Source organism: Ambystoma mexicanum, chromosome 5p, assembly GCF_040938575.1.
Source record: "Ambystoma mexicanum isolate Mex_15411 chromosome 5p, UKY_AmexF1_1, whole genome shotgun sequence".
NCBI lineage: Eukaryota > Metazoa > Chordata > Amphibia > Caudata > Ambystomatidae > Ambystoma > Ambystoma mexicanum.
Window position 1 is genome coordinate 1,021,724,591 of NC_090930.1, and position 21,960 is coordinate 1,021,746,550.

At 48.7% G+C, this 21,960-nt stretch overlaps 1 protein-coding gene across 10 annotated transcripts in view; it reads right to left on the reverse strand.

The window, feature by feature from the left end:
- The window catches only part of PRP4K (pre-mRNA processing factor kinase PRP4K), a 1,306,928-nt gene that overhangs the window by 1,036,148 nt on the left and 248,820 nt on the right, over window positions 1-21,960 (reverse strand). The gene's annotated exons all lie outside the window — the stretch shown is intronic.

Sequence of the window (21,960 nt, forward strand, 5' to 3'; positions counted from 1 at the left end):
ATGCCTCTTGTTGAGTGGGCTCTGGGCGTAAAAGGCAAAGTTTTGTCAGAAAGAGAGTAACACAACTGGATACAGTTGACAATCCACTTGGAGATGGCACCCTTAGAGACGCGATCTCCCTCCTTGCCTGTGGAGACAAAGAGTTGATCTGTTTTCCTAAGCGGTCTGGTCTTGTTTACGTAGTAAAGGACCGCCCTACGCACATCTAGGGTGTGTAGTTTAACCTCAGCCGAGCTTTGTGGGTTTTTGGAGAAAGCCGGAAGCTCGATGGACTGGTTTACATGGAATTTGGAAATAAACTTCGGTGAGAACCTAGGGTGTGTCCGTAAAACCAGCTTATCCTTATGAATAGTAAAGAAAGGATCCTGCACTGAGAGCCTGAATTTCACTGACCCTTCTTATGGATGTAATGGCTACTAAAAAGGCAGTTTTATAGGTCAGGTGTTTGAGACTCGTTTTATGCATGGGCTCGAATGGGGGGCCCATGAGTTTAGATAGCACCACATTCAGGTCCCATCCTGGTGGTGGGTTAGAAATAAGAGGGGGAAGTCTCTTTACTCCTTCCATGAAGGCCTTAACTACTGGTACTTTCCACCACAACACCTTGTTATGGGAAGTGGTATATGCTGACAGGGCTGCCAGGTGTACCTTCAGTGAGTTAAAAACCAGCCCCGCATCCAGCAGGTGGAGCATGCAAGTAACAATAGTGGAAGGAGTGCAATCAACTGGGGTGACTTGCTTACTCTGGCACCAGATTACGAATCTCTTCCATTTGTCAAAGTAGCAGTGCCTCGTGTTGGGCTTCCTAGCCTCTTTTAGGATGTCCATACACCTCTGTGGTAATTTGAGATGTCCAAAGTATGACCTCAGGAGCCATGCTGCCAGGTTCATTGAGTTGGGTTGAGGGTGCACTGTTTGACCTTTGTGCTGGGACAATAGGTTGTACCAGCTCGGAAGTCTGATAGGTTCGCACACCGCCAGTTTGCGCAAGTGTGGAAACCACGGTTGTCTCGCACACATGGGAGCAACTAGGACGAGCATCATCGATTCTCTGTTCATCCTGTTGACCACCTTCCTGATTAGAGGAGTTGGTGGAAAAGCGTACGCAAACATCCCTGACCAGTTCATCCACAGGGCGTTCCCCTGGGAGTCTGGTTGGGGGAACCTGGATGCGAATCCTGGGCATGGTCTCTTTTCGCTTGTGGCGAATAGGTCTATAGTGGGGAAACCCCACTGAGAGAAGATATCTTCTACGACTTCACTGTGTAGACACTACTCGTGTTCCTCTGGGAGGGGGTCTCTGCTCAGAGCATTGAGATCCCCTGGAACATGTTGCGATGACAGGAAGATGTTCTGTCTGAGTGCCCATATCCAGATTTTCTAGGCAAGCTTGGACAGATTTGGCGAGCGAGTCCATCCTTGTTTGTTCAGGTAGAACATGGCTGTAGTGCTGTCCGTCCGGATTTGCACTGACAGGTTTAAAAGGTAGGGTTCGAAAGCCTGGAGCGCTCCGAATACTGCCAGAAGCTCTAGCAGGTTGATGTGATTCTTGGCCACTGCGTGAGACCATTGACCCTGAGCTGTGTGGTGGAGATGGTGAGCTCCCCACCCAGTCAGGCATGCATCGGTTGTGACTACCGCCTGTATCTCGGGATTGTATAAGGGTTTCCCCTTGGACAGATTCTATCTCGTCTACCAGAGAAGGCTTTGTACCAGTGTTGGCGAAACGACCACTAGATCGTCCCACTGACCACTTGCCTGAGACCACTGTTTCGCCAACCATTCCCTCATGGGACGCATGCGCAGGCGCGCGTGGGGGACCAGGTAAATACATGACGCCATCATGCCCAGCAAACGCATTGCTTTGCGTGCCGTTATCTCGCAACCTGACTGGTATTGCGGAATTTGCAGCAATATATTCCGAATTCTTTCCTCTGAAGGAAAGGTCAACCCCTCTTGAGTGTCTAGGATAGCTCCTAAGAATTGTTTGGATGTGCTTGGCACTAGACTTGACCTTTTCTCGTTTATTGAGAAGCCGAATTTCGAAGAGGAGGTCGATAGTCCTTTGAATGTTTGTTCTGCAAATTACTGGGGTTTCCCCCGTGATGAGCCAGTCGTCCAGGTAAGGGTACACCGGGATTGCCTCCCTGCATAGGTGTGCTGTCGCCACCGCCAGTACCTTGGTGAATACCCTTGGGGCCGAAGCTATCCCGAAGGGCAGTACCTTAAACTGGTAGTGCCTACTGTCCACCTTGAAGCGCAAGTATTTTCTGTGCGCTGGAACATGGAAATATGAAAATAGGCATCTTTCATGTCCAATGTTGCCATGTAATCCCCCTTTTTTAGGAGGGGGATTACCTCTTGGAGAGTTGTCATGCGAAACCTTTGGGGCTCGACATACTTGTTGGCAGGCCGTAAGTCCAATACTGGGCGCATTGTCGAATCTTTTTCTGGCACAAGGAAGTAAATTGAATAAATACCCTTGTTTACCTGGTGTCCCGGGACGAGTTCTATCGCGTCCTTTGCTAGCAGATTGACGATCTCTTCTAGGAGGATCTTCTGGTGTTCCAAAGAATGTATTTTTTGTCGTGGAGGATGGTCTCGGGGACGCTCTAGTAGTTCTATACAGTACCCCGCGGATACTGTTGACAGCACCCATCTGTCTGATGTGATCCCTTCCCAAGCTTGGGTGAAGTTGGAAATGCGTCCACCTACTGGGGTTGCGTGAGAAGGGACCCTGAATGGAGCGTCACTGTTTCGGTGGAGGCGTGCCGCCTCCTTTATTGGGGCTGCCTCTACCTCTACCACGTCCTCTCTTATTACCCCTGCCGTAACCCTGGGTAGACTGCTGGTTATTATTGTTCCACTGTGTACCCTGCCCCTGGGAATAGTTAGAACCTCTCTGGGAATTTTGGCCGCGTGGGCGACGAAAATTGCCATTCCCTCTCTGATTCGGGGGTTTAGTGGTTAGCTGGCCTAGGGATTTGAGTGTTTCATACTCGCCCCTAGCATTCTTTAGTGCGTCCTCGACCGCCTTACCAAACAACAGATCCAGCTCCACCGGTTTGTCCAATAATGACACTTGTGTTTCAGCCTTGAAGCCAGACTGGCGTAGCCAAGCGTGTCTCTTAATAACAGTTCCTTCTGCTATTAATCTGCCAGCGTTATCCGCGGCATCAAAGGTTGCCTTTAAAATGCAACCGGACACGGCTCTTCCCTGCGCTGAAACTCGTGCTAATTGGCTCTTTAAGGGTTCTGGTGCAGAGTCTATGAGTGCCGCGACCTCTTCCCACTGATGGCAGTTGTAGCTGGCCAACAGGGTGGTGGCGTTGGCAATCCTTGCCTGGTAGGCGGAAGTGGAGCCCACTTTCCTGCCTAACCCGTACAGCTTTTTGCTCTCCTTGTCGGGAGGAGCCTCGTACGATAAGGGTGTTCCAGCCCTCTTATGGGTGTTAGTAACAACCAGGGAGTCCGGCTTCAGATGCCCCCTTATATACAGTGGGTCTGATTGGGCCGCCTTGAAATGTTTTTCAATCCTAGGGTTCACTGCTCTGGTGAGGTTAGGATTGAGGAGTGACGGGTCTATTCTTCTCTGAATAGATTTTAGGATAGGGATGGCCTGAGAAACAGGCCTCCTCTCCGCCACTAACTCTTCTGCGAAGTCTCTTTCCTCTTGGGCACCCTGGGTGCCAATGTGGAAATGTTCGGCTGCCCGAGACAGCACTTCATTCAGGAGCGGCTGGTTGTCGACAGGGGAGTCGGTAACTGGGGCCTCTCTTTCTACTGGGGAGTCTACCCTGTAGGGGTCTTCCTCCACATCTTGATCCTCATCATCCCCATAGTAGCCCGTCCCAGTTTGTTCCTCCACCATGCCCAAATCTGGATCCTCAACAAAGGATGTCTCTCCCTGGTAATTAGAGTAGGGCTGGGCGTAGAAGGGGTCTGAAGACCCTGTTGGTGTCTCAAAGTGGGATCTTGTACTTGGAGGTATAGGATCCTTAGAGCCAGAGGGTGCTGACCCGTCGGGAGTATAAGCAAGAAAGTGCTCTGGGTTTTGTGCATACAAATCTGCCAAAGATGACATTCGTGACATTACCCTATCTATGTCAACACTGGTCCATTCTCTGGAACTGGGAATGACCCTTTCTGGGAGTTTTTCAAATTTATCCTGACTAGAATTGGTAGCCTGTGCAGGGGTTTTGGTGTTATCAGAAGACCTGGACTTGTCTTTCTGTTTTTGAGGAGTGGAGTGTTCTACGGGTTTGGAAGTGGGTAGAGACTGCTTCCTTTGTTGTTTCCCTCCCTCCCCGTGACTGGAGGAGTGTTTCCCGTGTGTTTTAGGGCCCTCTGAGCTTTTCGACGCCTGGCGTCGAAGTTCGGGGGTCTTGACCGTATCCTTCGAGCGTGGAGGTAGGGATTCGGGATCTGTAGTAATTCGGTCTGCAGGTGCCGACTCTTGGAGTGCGGCCTGAGGGTGGAAGTCAGCTTCGTCTTCCGACGAGCGAGCTTCCGTGACCTTAGGGAGCGAGGCACTCTTGGCAATAGTGGATGTTTGCCTGGCGTCGTGCGGCGATCTAGATCGAGAGCGCCCAGAGGACGCCGATTCGGACCGTTCTCTACGTGCCTCTTTCCGAGAACTCGACGTGCGCATCGAGTCTCGGTTGGACTTTATGTGCTTTGTGGAAGTGTCATGGGAAGCGCTTGTGTCGCCGGGGGTGTTCCCCATAGCCGGCCTGCGGGTCGACCTCCCGAGGTCGGGGACTTGCGCTCGGCTGTCTTTCAACGCCATAAAGCCCTCGCCGTCCGAATGTACGGCGTCGCTGCCATCACTGAAGGCGCCCTCCGCTGCCATGGCCTCTTGACGCCTGGCGTGGTGGGCCCAACGCTTGATTGAACGGTCCTTAAGTGTTTTAGGCTTAAACCTACTACAGGCTCTGCAATTTGCCTCTGGGTGGTCCCTCAGCAAACAGAGGTTGCACGTGGCGTGCCTGTCGACCCAAGGGTATTTGCGATTGCACTTGGGGCAGAACTGGAAAGGGGTACCCTCCATTCGCACCTTGTGGCAGCGGGCTGGTAAATGTAGGAATATATAAGTGTATCTATATATTACAAGAGTGTAGAGTATGACCACCCCCACTCTCCCTACTTGCAGAGCCGAGGCCAGCGGCCCAGGTCCGGGCCGAGACGGAAGCCTCGAGGCCCAAATCCGTCATGCAGTCGATGGTCGAAATCCTTTACGATCCGGCGCTGAGTGTAGAAATTCGGTATCTCGACGTTGGGGTGGAGAAAGGGGTAAAATTATCAATATTTTGCAAAATGATGGCTTAGGCCAGGGAACTCCGTGAAATGCGTTCAGTGCAGTGCAGATTCAGATGTCCAAACTCTATGACTTCAGGAGCCAAGCTGCCAGGTTCATAGACTGAGGTTGAGGGTGTAGTGTTGTCCATCAGTGCTGTGTGAGCATGTTGAATGGGCATGTGAGTTTGATTGGGTCGCACATCGCCAGTTTGCGCAGACGTGGATACCAAGGTTGTCTCGCCCACATAGGAGCAACTAGGATTTATAGTCACCACTTTGCTCATTAGTGGAGTTGGGGGGAAAAGCGTATGCAAATTTCCCTGCCTGGGGAAACCCAGCGTAGGTGTGACTCAAAAAGGGCAGTCGACAGGGCGTGCCAGTAATAGTATCCCTAGTGCGATGTCCACTGTACCCAGGGTCGGTCACGCGTCGAGGTCCCTCATTATTTTCTTTTTCTGACATGAGGTAGTAAAAAGTGTAGGGTGGGTACAGTTGTATCCAAGCAGATATGTATCAGACAAGCTCATAAGCATCCATGAATCTAAGCAGATACAAGCATCAGAAATATGATTACGGTGAGTAATGTATTGTGGAATTTGCTTAGATCACATGCTGTGCACAGATTAGCGAGCAGTGTTAGGAGAGGGTGGTGGGATGTGAGAAGGTTTATGGGCGAACAGATGTCTTAGAACCACTTGCCCCACCTGTTTATCTGTCTTGGAATGAGTGTCAATGCAGTAATGCTGAGAGAAAGTGTGTATTGAGCTCCATGTAGCTGGTTTGCAAATACTGTCTAGAGGGACATTTGCAATGAAAGTCTGTGCTCCTTGTGGAGTGTGATCTGGCCGTGAAAGGCAGTATTTTGTTTGATAATGAATAGCACGATTGTATACATCTGACTATCCATCTGGAGACGGCATTCTTGGAAATGCGGTCGCCTTCTCTGCCTGTAGCTATGGAGACAAACAGTTGGTGTCAGGGGCAGGACTAGCCATAGATCATGTACTGTTGGAACTGTAGGGCCAGGGACCATGAAGAAACCTAGACCCAGAAAGCTACTTTACTTAAAAAGGCTGTTATGCCCTTTCTGTAGACGAATTGCCGCCCAAAACTACAAATCCCAGCATTTGGCACGCCAGGACTACATTTCCCAGCATGCTTGCGGACTCGCGAGCCAATGGGAAGCCGCGCTGGGTGTGGCGCGCGAGTGCGCATGCGCAAGCCCCAAGGCACGGGGCTTGTGCTCGAGACATCGAGGAGAGTGGACGTGTGCCCAGCAGCTCCTCGGAATTCACACGCGAGGGGCCCAGAGCCTCCGGAGGAACCATCCGGCCCCTCGCTTCATAAAGATAAGTACCGCTCAGCCCACGGAGTGTCTGGGACCTATGGGGGAAGCGCAGGGGGGCATATCCCAAACCCTCCAGAGCCCCCTGCGCCGGCACTCAGGAGCTAAGTGGGCGGGCTTCGGGGGAAAGAGTTCTGCTCTGTGATTGTGTGCAGGGGAAAGGCGATACTATTTTGTGGATGTTTTCACGTGCTTGTCTCGTGGAACATAAGCCGGAAAGGCGCACGAGGCGGGAGCGCATTACAGTGCAAAAGGGAGTCGGTCTGAAGGAAGACCGAATACTGGCAAAATATAGATCCTGGGGGGTTGAAGGCCACGTGCGGCAGCGCACCCCAAAGGAACCTGGAAATGTTTGAATGCACGGAATGCTGAATGCGTGTAGAGTGTGATTGGGAGAGTGAGAGACTGACAGAATCTGAAGGCACACGCTAATGCTTGTCCTTTGTTTTTTCCTTTTAGTGTGCATCTGATCACCTGACCGCAAGGACGTGGCACAGGACTCGACAGCCTTTGCAGGACAGGACTTAAGGACAGAAGTATAAGCTAAGTGTGCTTGTGCATGAGACTTTTGTTCATGAAAATGTAACAGGACTCCCATCTTGTTTATCAATCCATGTTTGTTTATAACTTCGTGTTTAGAGGAGAATGTACATGATATGTTGAAGGGCAATGTGGTGTGAAGGGAAACACCTTTACATGTAAAGGTGTTAAACACACTTGCAGCAACCAGTTCAGGAAAAGTGTGCAGTCATCGTTTACCCTACAATCCCCGGTCCCATCCATAACCTCTTCCTACCCCTCAATCCGGTTAACCTAAAAATCCCGCTACCTATCCACTCATCGAGCTCCTAACCCTCCTTCCCTGCTCTGGTTACAGAGGTCTGTGTAAGCCTTGACTTGCAGACACTGAGACCATTGAGGGGGTGGTTGGTACTGCTTCGCTCCTGCGCCTTGGACCGGAGCATCCTGACAGTTGGTCTGTTTCCCTTAGCGGTCTGGTCTTATTTACATAGTAAAGGACTGCCCTCCTCACATCTAGTGTGTGGAGTTTTACCTCAGCTGAGCTGGTGGGGTTCTGAAAGAGAGCGGTAGCTCAATAGACTGGTTTACGTGAAATTTCGAGATTAACTTAGGGGAGAACCTAGGATATGTACGTAAAACCAGCTTATCCTTGTGTACAACAAAGAAAGGATCCTGCACTGACAAAGCTTGTATTTCACTCACTCTTCTTATGGAAGTTATAGCCACTAAGAAGGCAGGTTTGTAAGTTAGGTGTTAAGACTACACTTATGCATCGGCCTAAAGGAGGTCCCATGAGCTTAGCGAGTACAACATTGAGATCCCATCCTGGCGGCAGATGAGAAATTGGAGGGTGCAGTCTCTTTACCTCCCACCCCCCAATGAATGCTTTAATGACAGGCACCTTCCACCATGAGATTTTATTTTGGGAGGTGATGTAGGCTGACAAGGCCGCCAGGTGGTCTTTTAAGCAGTTAAACACTAACCCCGAATCTAGCAAGTGGAGCACATAAGTTAGAATGTGGGATGGAGTACATTGTATGGGGTTTATTTGTTTAGACTGGCACCAAATTACAAATCTCCTCCACTTGTCGAGGTAACAGTGCCTAGTGTTAGGTTTTCTTGCTTCTTTCAAGATATCCATGCACCTCTGGGGTAGGTTAAAATGTCCGAACTCTGACTTCAGTAGCCATACTACCAAGTACATTGAGTGACGTTGAGGGTGCACTGTTAGCCCCCGTGCTGAGTGAGCAGATCGCTCGGCACGGGAGTTAGATGGGATTGCACATCGCCTGTTTGCACCGATCTGGATACCAAGGTTGTCTTCCCCACATATGAGCAACTAGGATGAGCGTCATCTGTTCCTTGTAGATCTTGTTGACCACCTTCTTCATGAGAGGTGTTGGGAGAAAAACGTAAGCAAATTTCCCTGGCTGGGGGGAACCTGGATGCAAAGTCTGAGCATTGACTGTTTTCGTATGTAGCGAACAAGTCTTTTGTGGGGTAACCCCATTGAGGGAAGAGATGCTCTACGACCTCTGCATGTAGTGCCATTTGTGTTCCTCTGGTAGGGGATCTCTGCTCAGTGAGTCTGCCAGAGCGTTGAATTTCCCTGGAACGTGCTGCGACGATAGGAATATCTTCCGATTGATTGCCCATCTCCAATTTATTTGCGCAAGCCTGGACAGATTTGGAGAACGTGTGCCCCCCTGTTTGTTGATGTACAACATTGCTGTAGTGTTTTGCACAGACTTGTTCGCTAGGTGAGACTCGAATGCCTGAAGGGCTTTGAATACTGCCAGCAGTTCCAGCAGATTGATGTGGTTCTGAGCTGATGCCCGAGACCAAAGACCCTGAGCTGTGTGGTGAAGGTAGTGAGCCCTGCACCCAGCGAGTGAGGAGTCTGTCGTGACAATTGCTTGTACCCCAAGATCGTGGAAGGGTTTCCCCTTCAACAGATTTTCTCTTGTCCACCAGTGAAGATTTTGTACTAGTGCTGGCGAAACAACCACTATATCGTCCCACTGACCACTTGCCTCAGACCATTGTTTCGCCAACCACTCCTGCATGGGTCGCAAGCGCGTGTTGTACCAGGTAAATGCAAGATGCCATCATGCCTAGCATACGCAAAGTTTTGCGAACCCTTATCTGGCGGCCGACCTGATAATGTGGTATTTGCAGTAACATGTTTTGGACTCTTTCCTCCGACGGAAAGACCAACCCCTCTTCTGAGTTTAAGACAGTTCCTAGAACTGTTTGGTTGTGCTTGGCACTAGGCTTGATTTTTTCTCGTTGATGGAGAAGCCCAATTTAAAGAGAAGGTCGATAGTTCTTTGAATGTTTTGCCTGCAAATTAAGGACAAGTCCCCTGTAATTAGCCAGTCGTCCAGGATTGCCTCCCTGCGCAGGTGTGCTGCCACCACTACCAGTACCTTTGTGAATACCCTTGTAGCGGATGCTATCCCGAAGGGCAGCACTTTGAATTGGTAGTGCTGATTCACTATCTTGAAACGCACGAATCTTCTGTGCGCTGGGAACATTAAAATATGAAAATAGGCATCTTTCATATCCAGTGTTGCCATGTAGTCCACTTTTTTAGTAGAGGGTTTACCTCTTGTAGAGTAGTCATGCTGAACTATTGTGGCTTGACGTATTTGTTTGCAGGGTGCTAATCTAATACTGGGCGCATTGTTTGACAAAGTACGTAGAATAAATATCCTTGTTTACCTGGTTGGCCGGGACAATATCTATGGCATCCTTTTGGAGCAGCGTGATGATTTCCTCAAGGAGGAAGCGTTGGTCTTCTTTGGAGTGGGTTTTCTGGCAGGGGGGGTGATTCTGGGGTTGTCTTGAGAAGCTCTATATAATATCCCCCCTCTACAGTGGACAACATCCATCTGTCTGAGGCGATTCCCTCCCATGCTTGGGAGAAGTTGGAAATGCGCCCTCCTACTAGAGAGGCATGGGAGGGCACCTGAAGCTGGATGTCACTGCTTCTGAGGTGGGGTACCACCTATGGAGGAGGAACCCCTTCCCAGACCGTGAGATCTGCCCGGTCTTCTCTGGTAATTTTGAGAAGCTTGGTCTTGATTGTTCCCCCAGGCCATACCCTGACTTTAATTATAGGAACCCCTCTGGAAAAATGTCCTTATGTGCGACAAAAATTGCCTCTTTTGGCAAGAAGGTTTATTGGTCAAATTGGCCCAATGATTTCAATGTGTCCTATTCTTTGGCTGTTTTTAAGGCGTCCTCGACAGCCTTGCCAAAGAGTACATTGGGCTCAACGGGCATGTTAATGAGAGTAGCCTGCATCTCTGGCTTAAAGCCGGATTGGCGTAACTAAGCGTGACGCTTAATAATGGTACCCTCAGCTATTATTCTGCCGGCGTTGTCCGCGGCATCATGACTGCTCTTTAGCAGACGGCTCGACACTGACCTCCCTCCTGCAGCCACCAGAGCTAAGTGAGACTTGCGGGGTTCCGGACCGGCTATCGAAATCATCCGACAGCGGTGGAGAAAAGAAACGACCATTGAAGACTCCCATCGACGGATCCGTTCCGGCCTTGGAAGGACACTCCAGGGCTTCAGGCCCACACAGTAGGGAGACTGGTGGAGGTCAAACTAGAATGCATATACCCCTTTTCATGCACTACATTCGCCTAACTCCCGTGTCATTTCGTTATGGAAAGGACCCCCTTTAAATTGTGCCCTAAGTGCAATAAGAAGTTCCCGTCAGTGGACAAACACTGTGTGTAACCTGCGTCTCTTGGGTCCACCTCTAGGCTTCCTGTCGCGTGTGTAGACTCTTCAAACCCAAGACACTTAAGATCGCTTAACTAAACGCTGGGCCCATCACGGCAAGCAACTCCAGGCCATGGAAGTCGAGGGTGCTTTCAGTGACGGCAGTAACGCAGAGGTATCCAACGGCGAAGGCGACAGGGTTACTCAGGTTTCCCAAGCACAGGCCCCCGACCCCAACAGACAGGCCGGCAGCCATGTTATGGGGACAACACCCGGCGGCGAAAGCGCCCTCACTAACCACCCACCAAATGCAACCCACCACCGAGACTCGACACACGTGTTGAGCAAATAGCAATGCGTGATGTCTAGGGAACAGTCCGTTTATTCGCTATCCTCTGGGCACTCCAGAACGAGATCGCCACATGACCGATCCCAACTGTCGAAAGACCGAACAGACAGCATGGATAAAAATATTCCCGAAGATCGTGGAGTTGGCTGACAAGACTTCAGAGCGAACAGTAGCCGAGATTCGACGTTCGTCGATAGCAATAAAAAAACCCATACAGGCCGGACTTGCACAATTAGTTAAAAAGCATATACCGGAAAGCCTTGTAAAGTCAAGGGAGTCCAAGAAGAGCTCCTCTAAGACCCCTCATAGGGATAAGACACAGAAGGAAAGGTCCCATCATAACAGTAAAGAACCTCAAACAAAGGATTCCCTGTATTCAGCCTACACCATCTAAATTAATCCCACCACTCCAGAAGACCCAGGTCTCCCACCCCAATCTAGGGTTGTTCCTAGTTCTGCCCAATGGTCAGCTGAGGATATAGATAGGGTCATGAGAAGAATGTCTTTCATGGCAAATTTTAATGAAAAAGACCCTAACTACTTCACAAGTTTTCACTCCAACCCTCCCACAACTGCGGCCTCTGGGTCGCACAACCCTGTTGAATCCCCTGCTAAAACGTCTCGCCCCGGTGAACCACTGCAAGATCCAATTATAATTGAACTTTAGACCCGGACACGGATCATGAAGACCTCTATGACCAGGAAGCCGCAGACCCTTATTATAGGGATAATGAGGTGGATGAGGGTGACCCTGATACAGATGTGTACATCATAGATCCACCAGTGGATCAATACCCCCCCCAGCCCTATTGTAGATTATCCCATAGATAAATCAACCTCTTCTTAACGAGGTACTTATCAAAGCGGCTGAACATTTTCAAATAGCTACCCAAGAGGATCCACAGGACAAAGATTTCATGGACGATATCTTGGTAGACAAAAAAGCTGACAATTTATTTCACCTCTAACGTCAGTCCAGCGGAAGGTACAACCCTCACTGGAGGCACCCAATCAGATGAGGGCTGTGAGCCCACGCATAGAAAAACCTTTCAGACCTACACCATCAGACCCACTGTGCATTAGGGACCAACTAAAGCCTGACTCGCTAGTTGTTACTACAAGAAAAAGAGAATGTACTCCCCCTATCCTCCTCTGAGGCTCCCCAGACAAAGAAAGCAAGAGGCTTTACACAATGGGCAGGAAGGTGGCCTCTTCTGCTGCATACCAAACCAGATTTGCTAATAATTCTACCTTATTAGCTAGCTATAACTGCCATGAATTGGACGAAGTCTCAGCGCTACTTTCGTCAGCACCAATAAGTCACTGTCTTATATCGGCGTGCAATTTTAAGTGTGTATGAAAGGCAAAGTAAATGCACAGTAGAAGTCTCAGTGGGCACATTCTAGATGTGAAACAGTGGTCCAAGTACTATCTTGGAGGCGACACAGTGCAATTTGCTAAGTGTCTGGCACCAATAAATCACAGTTTTATATCAGCGTGCAATTTTCTAAGTGTGTAGGACAGGCAAAGTAAAATTCACCGTACAATTCTCAGTGAGCACCTTCTAGATGTGACACAGTGCAACAAGGAAAATTTTCTAAGTGTGTGGTACTAGTAAATCACAGTTTTATATCACTGTGCAATTTCTAAGTGTGTAGGAAAGGCACAGTAAATTTCACAGTACAAATCTCAGCGGGCACCCTCAAGATGCTAAACAGAGGACTAAATATTATATCAGAGGCGACGCAGTGCAATTTCCTAAGTGTGTGGTACTAATAAATCACAGTGTTATATCAGCGTGCAATTTCTAAGTGTGTAGGACAGGCAAAGTAAAATTTGCAGTACAAATCTCAGTGGGCCCCCTTCACATACAGAACAGTGCAACAAGTGCCATCTCGGAGGCCCCCCTCTAGCTGCAGGACAGTGCAGCAAGACAAACTTCCTAATTGTGTGGTACTAATATATCAGAATTGCATGCTGTAATGAAACTGTAAGTGTGTGGGACAGGCAAAGTACAATTCACAGTACAAATCTCATTGGGCACCCTACAGATGCGAAACAGTGGACCAAGTATTATCTTGGAGGCGACACAGTGCAATTTCCTAAGTGGGTGGCACTAATAAATCACAGTCTTACATCAGCGTTCAACTTCTAAGTGTGTAGGACAGGCAAAGTAAAATTCACAGTACAATTCTCAATGGGAACCCTCTAAATGCGAAACAGTCCAGCAAGAACAAATTCTAGGAGTGCGAGACAGGCAGAATAAGTTGCAGTACTATCTGGGAGGGCGCTTACGGATGTGAGTTAATGAAACAGGGATCCATTCTAGGGGAGTGGCATAGACTTAGTCACACTACTATTTTGGTAGTTTTAGAAGGGATTCAAGAAAAACTGAACAGTTTACTAAGGTGTAGGGCAGGTTGATATTCACAGTGCTCGGATAGTGGCAGGGGTTCCAGGTAGAGATGCTGCTCTACTCTCACCCCAGCCACACCTACCTTTTTTGTAGCGGCTGGTTGACAGCTGGCCGCTGGCCTCCCCTGCTGAAACCTGCAGACACGACCTGGAGCCGCCTCTGTCGGAGCTGCCCTTTGCCTCAGGGCCCTTAGCCGCATGGGGCTGCACGGAGGGAAGAAGGGCTGGGAAGTGGGAGGGATCTGGTTTAAGGAAGGGGACGCGGGTGGGAAGCGAAGGAGAAAGGAGGCGCTAAGGGGCACAATTATTTATAGACAAAAAAGGTTCAAATGGGCTAAATGAAGCTGCACTCAATGGTGGGCACTCAACTTGCTCGCGAAGGAAAAGAGTATCGAAACAATACCCCAAACCCTCTAGTCCAAAAAACAAAATAAAAAAAATGGACAGAAACCCCGAACCACCACCCCTCCCCCATCCCCCTGAGGATTCCATCGTGCATGTGACCCCTCCCTTGCAAGCACGAACCTCCTACACAACTGCTTCGAACTTTGACCCCCGGACCTCTTCTCCCCCGTCTCAAACCCCCCTCTGCTCCCCACCTACTCACTCACCCTGGGACCACTTCATCCCTTCGGAGACGCCCACTTAGTGATGGGCCACCAAGGGCAACCTGTGCCTCACCACCCGTCTCACCTAACCCCTCTCTTCCCCCCGGTACACCCATACCGGTTACAAGCCACATGGGCCCACACTTGCATCAGCAGTACTATTCGCCCTCGCGGCCTCTTTATTCTGCTGGCGAGGGAGTGTTAAGCTTCTTTTATTTTCTGTCCCCTGGCATCCTTTTCTTCGGGTGGAATCCACCCCCCTGACCGGATTCCAGCATTCCCCCACCAGCATCTTCCCCGGGGTCTGAGTTTGGGATCTCCCCTTTAAGGACATTTAATACCTGATGTGCCTCGTGGCCACTGGTAACCCAGTAGTCCACTTCACCTCTCTCAAATGACAGTGCATACCGGAAGGGCCAACGGTACCCAATGTCCTTCTCAGTCAACCATTGGGTCAGGTGGGTGACAGTCTCTACGCCGGGCCAAAGTGAGGCCTGACCGATCCTGAAAAACCTTGACTGTGTCCCCCTCAAATTCAACACTGCCCAGACGCTTCGTCTTTGCCCAAACTTCCATCTTCTCTGTGTATCTAATAAAGTGGACCACTATCGATCTCGGGCCTCTACCCCCCGCCCCTCCTCCTCCACCTCTGGGCTCTTTCCAGTTGAGCTTCCTTTCGACGTCCACTAGGAAGAGGGTGTTGATCAGGCCTTGCACCTTCCACCCCACATCTGCTGCCGTCTCACATTTCTGCACTCTTACACCCAGAATGTGCAGGTTGTTCAGATGCTCTGCTTTTGAGGTTGTCCTGTTTCAATACCGTGTCCTCCTCCCGAAACTCCAGATCTGTCAGCTGTGCCTTGTACTTCATGTCCAAGAGGTCAACCTGTAGATGATTATTTTCCATGCCTTCCATTGTATCCTCCAATTTGTTCACACGTACCCCAAGGTCACAGACGGAGACCTGAATATCAGTTTGAATGGCCTTGATCTCTTGTAGGATCTCTTTCAGATCATCTCTGGTCAGGGAAGGCATGCCCTGCCTTCAGGCATTATGTCCTCCTCACTCTGCGGGCCACCTCAGTCCTTGTCTGGCTTCCTCCCAAAGTGATGTAGGGACACAATCTCCGACCGCACACCCCACTGCTGCCGAACTGGACACGGGGCCCTCTCCAGGGTAGCTAGGTGCCACAGGACAACTTCAAATGTGCTCCAAAAACTGCCCTAAACACCCCTTTCCAGCCTGTTCACTGTACTGCACGCCTCCTCCGAGCCTCCCCTTACTCCACGCCACTCAATTTTGGTTGTATCTCGTGGTAGCAGGCACTTGACCCCCCCCCCCCACTTTGGTCAACGTCTCGAGCTAGCCCCACTGGGCCTCGTTGTCAGCACGGGCTACTCATGCTCCCTTGCCCCGGTCTCTGTCAAGGGACTGCCCCTTGCTCCTCCCTCGATGGGAACACAGCCCTCCGGACCACTGCTCACCTCCCTGCCGGTTTCGCACAGTGTATAGCCTACTCCGTCTGGGAGACGGGGGGCACCCTCCTCGCTACGCCTCTCTGTCCCGAGGTCCGGCGTCCTCACCTAGAGCTCACCACTTCTGCCCCAGGGTCAGTCCTTGAGCGGTCTGTTGGCCTCACACTGCCAGATCAGAGCGCTGGGGGCACCCAACCCCAGCTTCTTCTCAGCCCCCACCCTCCGTGCCTGCTGACTTCGAAGGGCCCGCAGCAGAGCCTGGGTTGCCTTTGGCATGGGTGGGCGACAGCAATCTGTCTCAGTATTCCGCCGGTCCTGGACCGATCACATGCAAGCCCACTGTGCTCTTATCAGGCCGCCACACTGGTGGCACCCAACTCCACGTCCTCTTCCTCTTTGGCCCGGGCCCGCTCGGTGCACAGAGCGGCCAGCCCAGCCTGGGCCGCCACCAGTACTATGGGGGCATTGGCCGTCCCCGATTTTTCCGCCGTTCCCACGCGAGTTCCCTGCAAGTCCAGGCCTGTCCATCACACGCTCAGGGCACAGGAGGCACCCGGCTCTCGTAACAGCTTCACCTTGGCACCTTCGCCGGGCTGGGGCCCACTGCCTCACTGCCTGCTCCGCGTGGGCCAGCGCGCCTCCACACCCTCGGGGGACAGCAATCCGCCTCGTCACCTAGCTCCCGCTATGCACCACTGCTCCGCTCACCAAAACTGATCCGACAGCAACCAGGGTAGAAGTCAAAGCCATTACTTGAAGGTGGTGTGCGGCAGAGCTCAGACACTACACAGCCATCTTCGTCCGAGCCCCCTGGTGGTCACCCGACTTAACTTCTTATTTCTTGTGTGCCTCTAATTTAGGGGAAGAAGTGACTCTGCACAGTGATTGGTTCCAGTAAGTACAAAGGCTTTCATCAAACATTCTAAACTGCCTTTCATTTGTCGTTATCCTTGACAGGTCATGTTGATTACACTCTCTTAAGTTAGGCCTTAGTATCCATTCAACAAGTCAGGCCTGTTTTGTGAATTCAGGAAAATGATCTTTCACAGAAGGAACTGGAGGCGGGAAGAATAACAGACTGAAGAGAGAAAGCAGCTGCAGCAACTGGAGGAAGCCAAGTCCAATTTGTTTGTCCATCTAACGTTAAATGTAAAGTGGATATTTCAGCGTTTGTTAGAAGTTGTAGTTAACTGGCAGCCGAAAGCAGTATAATTTGAGAGTATTCGATGCATTTTGAAGTGCGCGCTATTCAGTAAGCAACGTACTGCACCGCAAGCTATCGGAGGAGAGCATGCGCATTAAAATCAACACACCAGCATCGTGGGCTGTCCATATCACCGAATGCTTGTGTCAGCGTTCAGTCGCCGGAAAGGTATTGCCCAGCATGGCTTGCACTGGGACAGACACCAGAGCAGGAACGACGGCCCTGTGTGTAGATGGAGGCACAGACTGGAAAGCGCAGCTTGCGGCGTGAAAGATTAACCTAAAGAAATCATCTTCTGTGCAAACTTTTCTTTTTCGTATCTTTTGACAAATCTCTTTTGAATTGCGCAGTTTATGAAGCTGAACTGTTATTTTTTGGAGAGCAAAGACTTTCAGATTCTGAGCTGAATATTTGAGTACAGTCTTTCAGCATTTTATAAAGGAGCAAACACTTGGACCATTAGTATTGAGAAGAGAAAAGTCGTCAGCCATTAATAAGTCAAGGCTTCAAGTTCCTATTCCCATAAGGGGAAGTCTATAAATGCTCAAGTGACTGAGCTGAAAGTAAAGTGTCATATAAAGATTTATTTTAATATGAATCAGATTTGCAGAGAACATTTGGGGGAAGCCTAGCTTCAAACTATTCTAAGAAAACCTTTCATGAAAAGAAAGTCAAACCAAGAAGACTTCTTTTAAATCACCCTCTCAGCAGAAGTAGAGGGAGTTCAGGTGCACCAAGTAATATCAGGGGAGAGAAGTGAGTGGGTAAGTAAAGCGATGTATGTACATTTAAACATGTTCTTTTTTATAAAAAGGTATTGGTCATATTTCATGACCACTTGAGTGAGTGAGTGGGTCATTCATCAGCCGAGTCTGGTGAATTTTTGTTGTTGGTTTATTGTTCCCCCTGTGGCGGGGTTGTACTCGGAGCACCTGAATTTTGACAGTTTCTTTCTTTTGCTGAATTTTATAATTTTATTTTGGAGTGTGATAATTTTATTTGCTAGGGCTTGCTGGATATCTGTACACCAGGGTTTTTTCCTTGGTGCAGGTGTCCGGTGTGGCGATAGGAGACTCGAGTTCCTTTAGAATGGAAAAGAGCTCTTTCATGCTAGAATTAGATTTGGCTATACGATCATCATACGAGTTGCGTTTTGCCTGGCAAACTTCTTTTTTGTATAGTGAAGAGAGAGAGGTTAATTTAGCTTTGTTATCAACTGAAGGGCAGAGCCTCCAAGTGGTTTCGCTTTTTCTTTTCAGGATACATAGGTCTGTTAGCTGTTGGGTAAACCATTTGTTTAGATGAGCTTTAGGTTTGCTTGATCTAAGTTTGAGAGGTGCCAGTTTGTCTAGAGTAGAGAGCATAATGTTATTGAATTCTTGCACTAAGGTGCTAGGATTTAGATTTTCAGATAATGCGTTGAGGGTAGGTAATATAGCTGGGATAACTTTCTCTGCAGTAATACATTTTTTATTTCAAGTTAAGCATGGTGGTGCTAGTAGAGGGGCTGTTGGGACGGGTCTGGAAGTGGCTAAGTTAAAGGACACCAATGAATGGTCAGTCCAGGGTAATGGCATTATGGAAGAAACAGTGGCTGAGCAATTGCAGTCAGCTATCCAATCTAGCGTTCTCCCCTTCAGGTGCATAGGCTTGTCAGCTTTTTGAGTTAGGCCTAGTACGTGAATCATGTTAGCTACCGTTGCGGCATTAGTATCCGTGGTGTCATGGAAACCTACGTTAAAGTCCCCAAGGAGGATTAGTTGAGAACAATGTTTGAAGTTATTAGTAAGTTGTGGAGATCCTCTTCAAAGGTGCCTAAGGGGCCTGGAGGTCTATATAATAAGTGAATAGTAAGTGATCGATTGTTATTTATCTGGAATTTGGCAGATAGGGTCTCACAAGATTTAATCGATTGGGTAGGTACTAGTCTGAGTGAGAGCCTCATTTTGGAAATTATGGCGATGCCACCACCTCTTGCACCCTCTCGGTCATGTCTGACTATCGTGTAACCATCAGCGATGGCTAACATAAGCGAGGGTCCTGCGGCATTATGTAGCCAAGTCTCAGTGATTGCGAGAAAATCGAAATTGCCTTCTGTGATTAGGTCGGCAATGTCAAGGGCATGGGCGACGAGCGATTTCGCGTTAAGGAGTGCTCCTACGATAGGTGGGGTCTTAGTGACGACCTCTGTAGTTTTGGGGGATAGAGTAGTAGATGCATTAGGTTTCTTGGGCTTAGGTTTGTTATTATAAAATGGGCAATCATTGGAATTGGGTGTAGGGGGTTGTAGAGGTAACCTATTATAACTTGGTTTGCTAACCTGCTGATAGTTGGTTTTGATGTTGGTAGGGGGAAGAGACCTGCGGAGAGGTTTGTGCAATTTATTTAGTCTGGCACGAAGTCTAAGGTTCTGCTAGGTGTTTCACATGGGAGTGATACAAAGGTGACTGTCTCAGGGGACCCGTGACTAGAATGTAAATATTGGCCAAGAGTGTTACAGTTCAGGCGTGTTACAGACAGAGGAGGCAGAGTGTGAGGTGGGTTAACATCTAGCATGATGAACGGGTGTAGGATGGTCTTCAGTAGGACTGTGTAAATAGCTGGTACATACATAGTTATATAAAAAGTGGCCTATCTAGAATCCCATACTGGGCAGTCGGTGGGAACCAGTGGCGATAGGGCTGATCAAAGTTCCAAGAGCACAGTGTATACTAGGGCAGGTATGAATGAGTGGAGTAATTTGGCAGCAAGCATCACCCAAATACAAAGCGCAATGTATGCTAGAAATACCAGCATGTAGGAGCAATAATTTGGCAGCAAGAATCACCTAAATATGAAACAGCAATTTGGCAGCAAAAATCACCTAAATATGAAACACAATATATGCTGGAAATACCAGCATGTAGGAGCAGTTTAGCAGCATGGATCACCTAAATTTGCTGGTGCCATTTGTCTCACAACCCTTTAATTTTCAAAATGTGCCCTACATTTCGTCGCTGCTTTAGGCACCATACACTTTTGTAACCTGCACAAGTCACCTACCCTTCAAAAGGTGTGCCTGTGCTCTTTCAAAAAATGTATGCCTGCCGTTCCTCACCACATTGGTTTTCTTGATTTACACATGCCAAGTACGTCTGTTCAGGCCGTAAGCATAAAAGTCCTGTGTACCATGGCTCAGTGTTTGGCTTGTGGTATTGCTTGTTTTGTAAAACACTACAAAAAATGTGCGCTTTCCTAACTGCAAGAGTCGGGGGAATGTAGCGGAGCATTGTTTTTCTCAAAATTCATAGATGCCATTGCTGTACCAATCCAACCATGTCCACCACATGCCTTTTTTTCGGTCATTTTCCCGCTTTTTTCCCCAAACTATGGCATTTTCCCCTCCCTAGTTGTTGCTCGACCTGCGCAAATCACCCCTTCCTAAACTTGGAATTTGATCTACGTTTCAGAAATGTATGCCTTTCTATCCTCCAATTCGGCTTTCCTACCCCTTTCTTCCATTCCTTCCAAGCATGTCCAATTGGCAAAAATGGGTATAATCGCCTACCTCTCACAAAAGGGTTGATGACCACATCAAAATAATTTTTTGATTCCACTCAACCTTTTCTTGAAAGCCAGGACATTGGGGAATTCAGCACAGCAAACCATTTGTTCCTAGCTCTTACAAGGAAAAGACCACAGGCTTCTTTGTACATCATTTTATTGCCATTTTTTGAAAAAAACTCAACATTGTCACCCTTTTTGGTTATTTTCTCTCACCCCCTACAGCCACCTAGGATTCCTGGGTGGCGTTACGGCCGCCTACATGTGGGGTAAAAAGGGGCCAAATTTGGCCAAGATATCTCATGTAACAAAAAAGTTACAAGGCATTGAATAGAGGCATACCGAAACCACCAAAAAAGGCCTTGGCACTGGGGGGAAAACCCCATGGCACTTAAAAGGTTACCAAACTATACACAAAACCTTTGTTATGGTCACAGTACCTGACAGGACAGAGAATCAGCTAGGCCGGGAACACAGTGGACACTGTGGAAAAGACCTTGGGAAGGGAAGACACATCTCCTGGTGTTTGTGTACATTGTAAAAAGGAATCAAGAGGAGGGAGCCCTTCTCTTGACATTGTGAAGATACGAGAATGTGTATGCTATGTGCATTATGGAGACCTCAGTTCAAGGAACCCTTTTTTGACAATTTTGATTTGCATCCCATAAGAAGAACATTTAATTTTATCACTCAGAAGTGAACTTCCGGCCATCATCCCAAAGAAAGAATCCATTCTTCTGAATCAAGAAGACCTACCTTTTCTTTAGTTGTGTATATAGTGTAAGGGTCAGAAATAGGTTTTGGACACAGGATGGTAGACTCTTTGCTTTAGACTGACATCCTGACGCTCTCCTTAGTATTATTTGAGGCAGGGAAACCCCTCTTAGAACTAGGGTCAGACTGGGTTTCTCTTTTATTTTACCAACAATAAAAGTCTGTAACCATAAACATACCTCCTGTGTGCTTTTCTCCTCCATCCACCCCCTTACAGTTCACAAATGAAGAGTTTCTAGGAGAAGAAATTGAGGCACCTAGTGTGGAGGGCAAAATGCTATTGAGGTGTGAGGGCAAGGAGAGCACCTGATCCAGGTGCGCAACAACAGGAATGTAAGTACGGTGACTAGTGGACTGCAGAGAGAATAAAGCAAAGGATGTGAAAGCTGTGCAAACCAGAAACTATAGGACATTCAAGAGGAGAGCGGTGTATATCAGTGGTTCTGGGGATGTTCCTCCAGTGTTACACAGAAACATGTAAAGTAAATGCTGTATTTAAAATTACAGTTCACAGGTTGCCTTAGTTTCCTTTTAATGTTTTTTCTTGATAGCATACATTTCATTATCTTTACTGGGGATTTAAAAAAATGTATTGAGGAATTTTCAAATGTTTTATTTACAATTATAACAGACCCTCGGTTTACAGCTTAATACCCTAATGGGCTGGCTCCCCTTGTCAGCCCCAGAG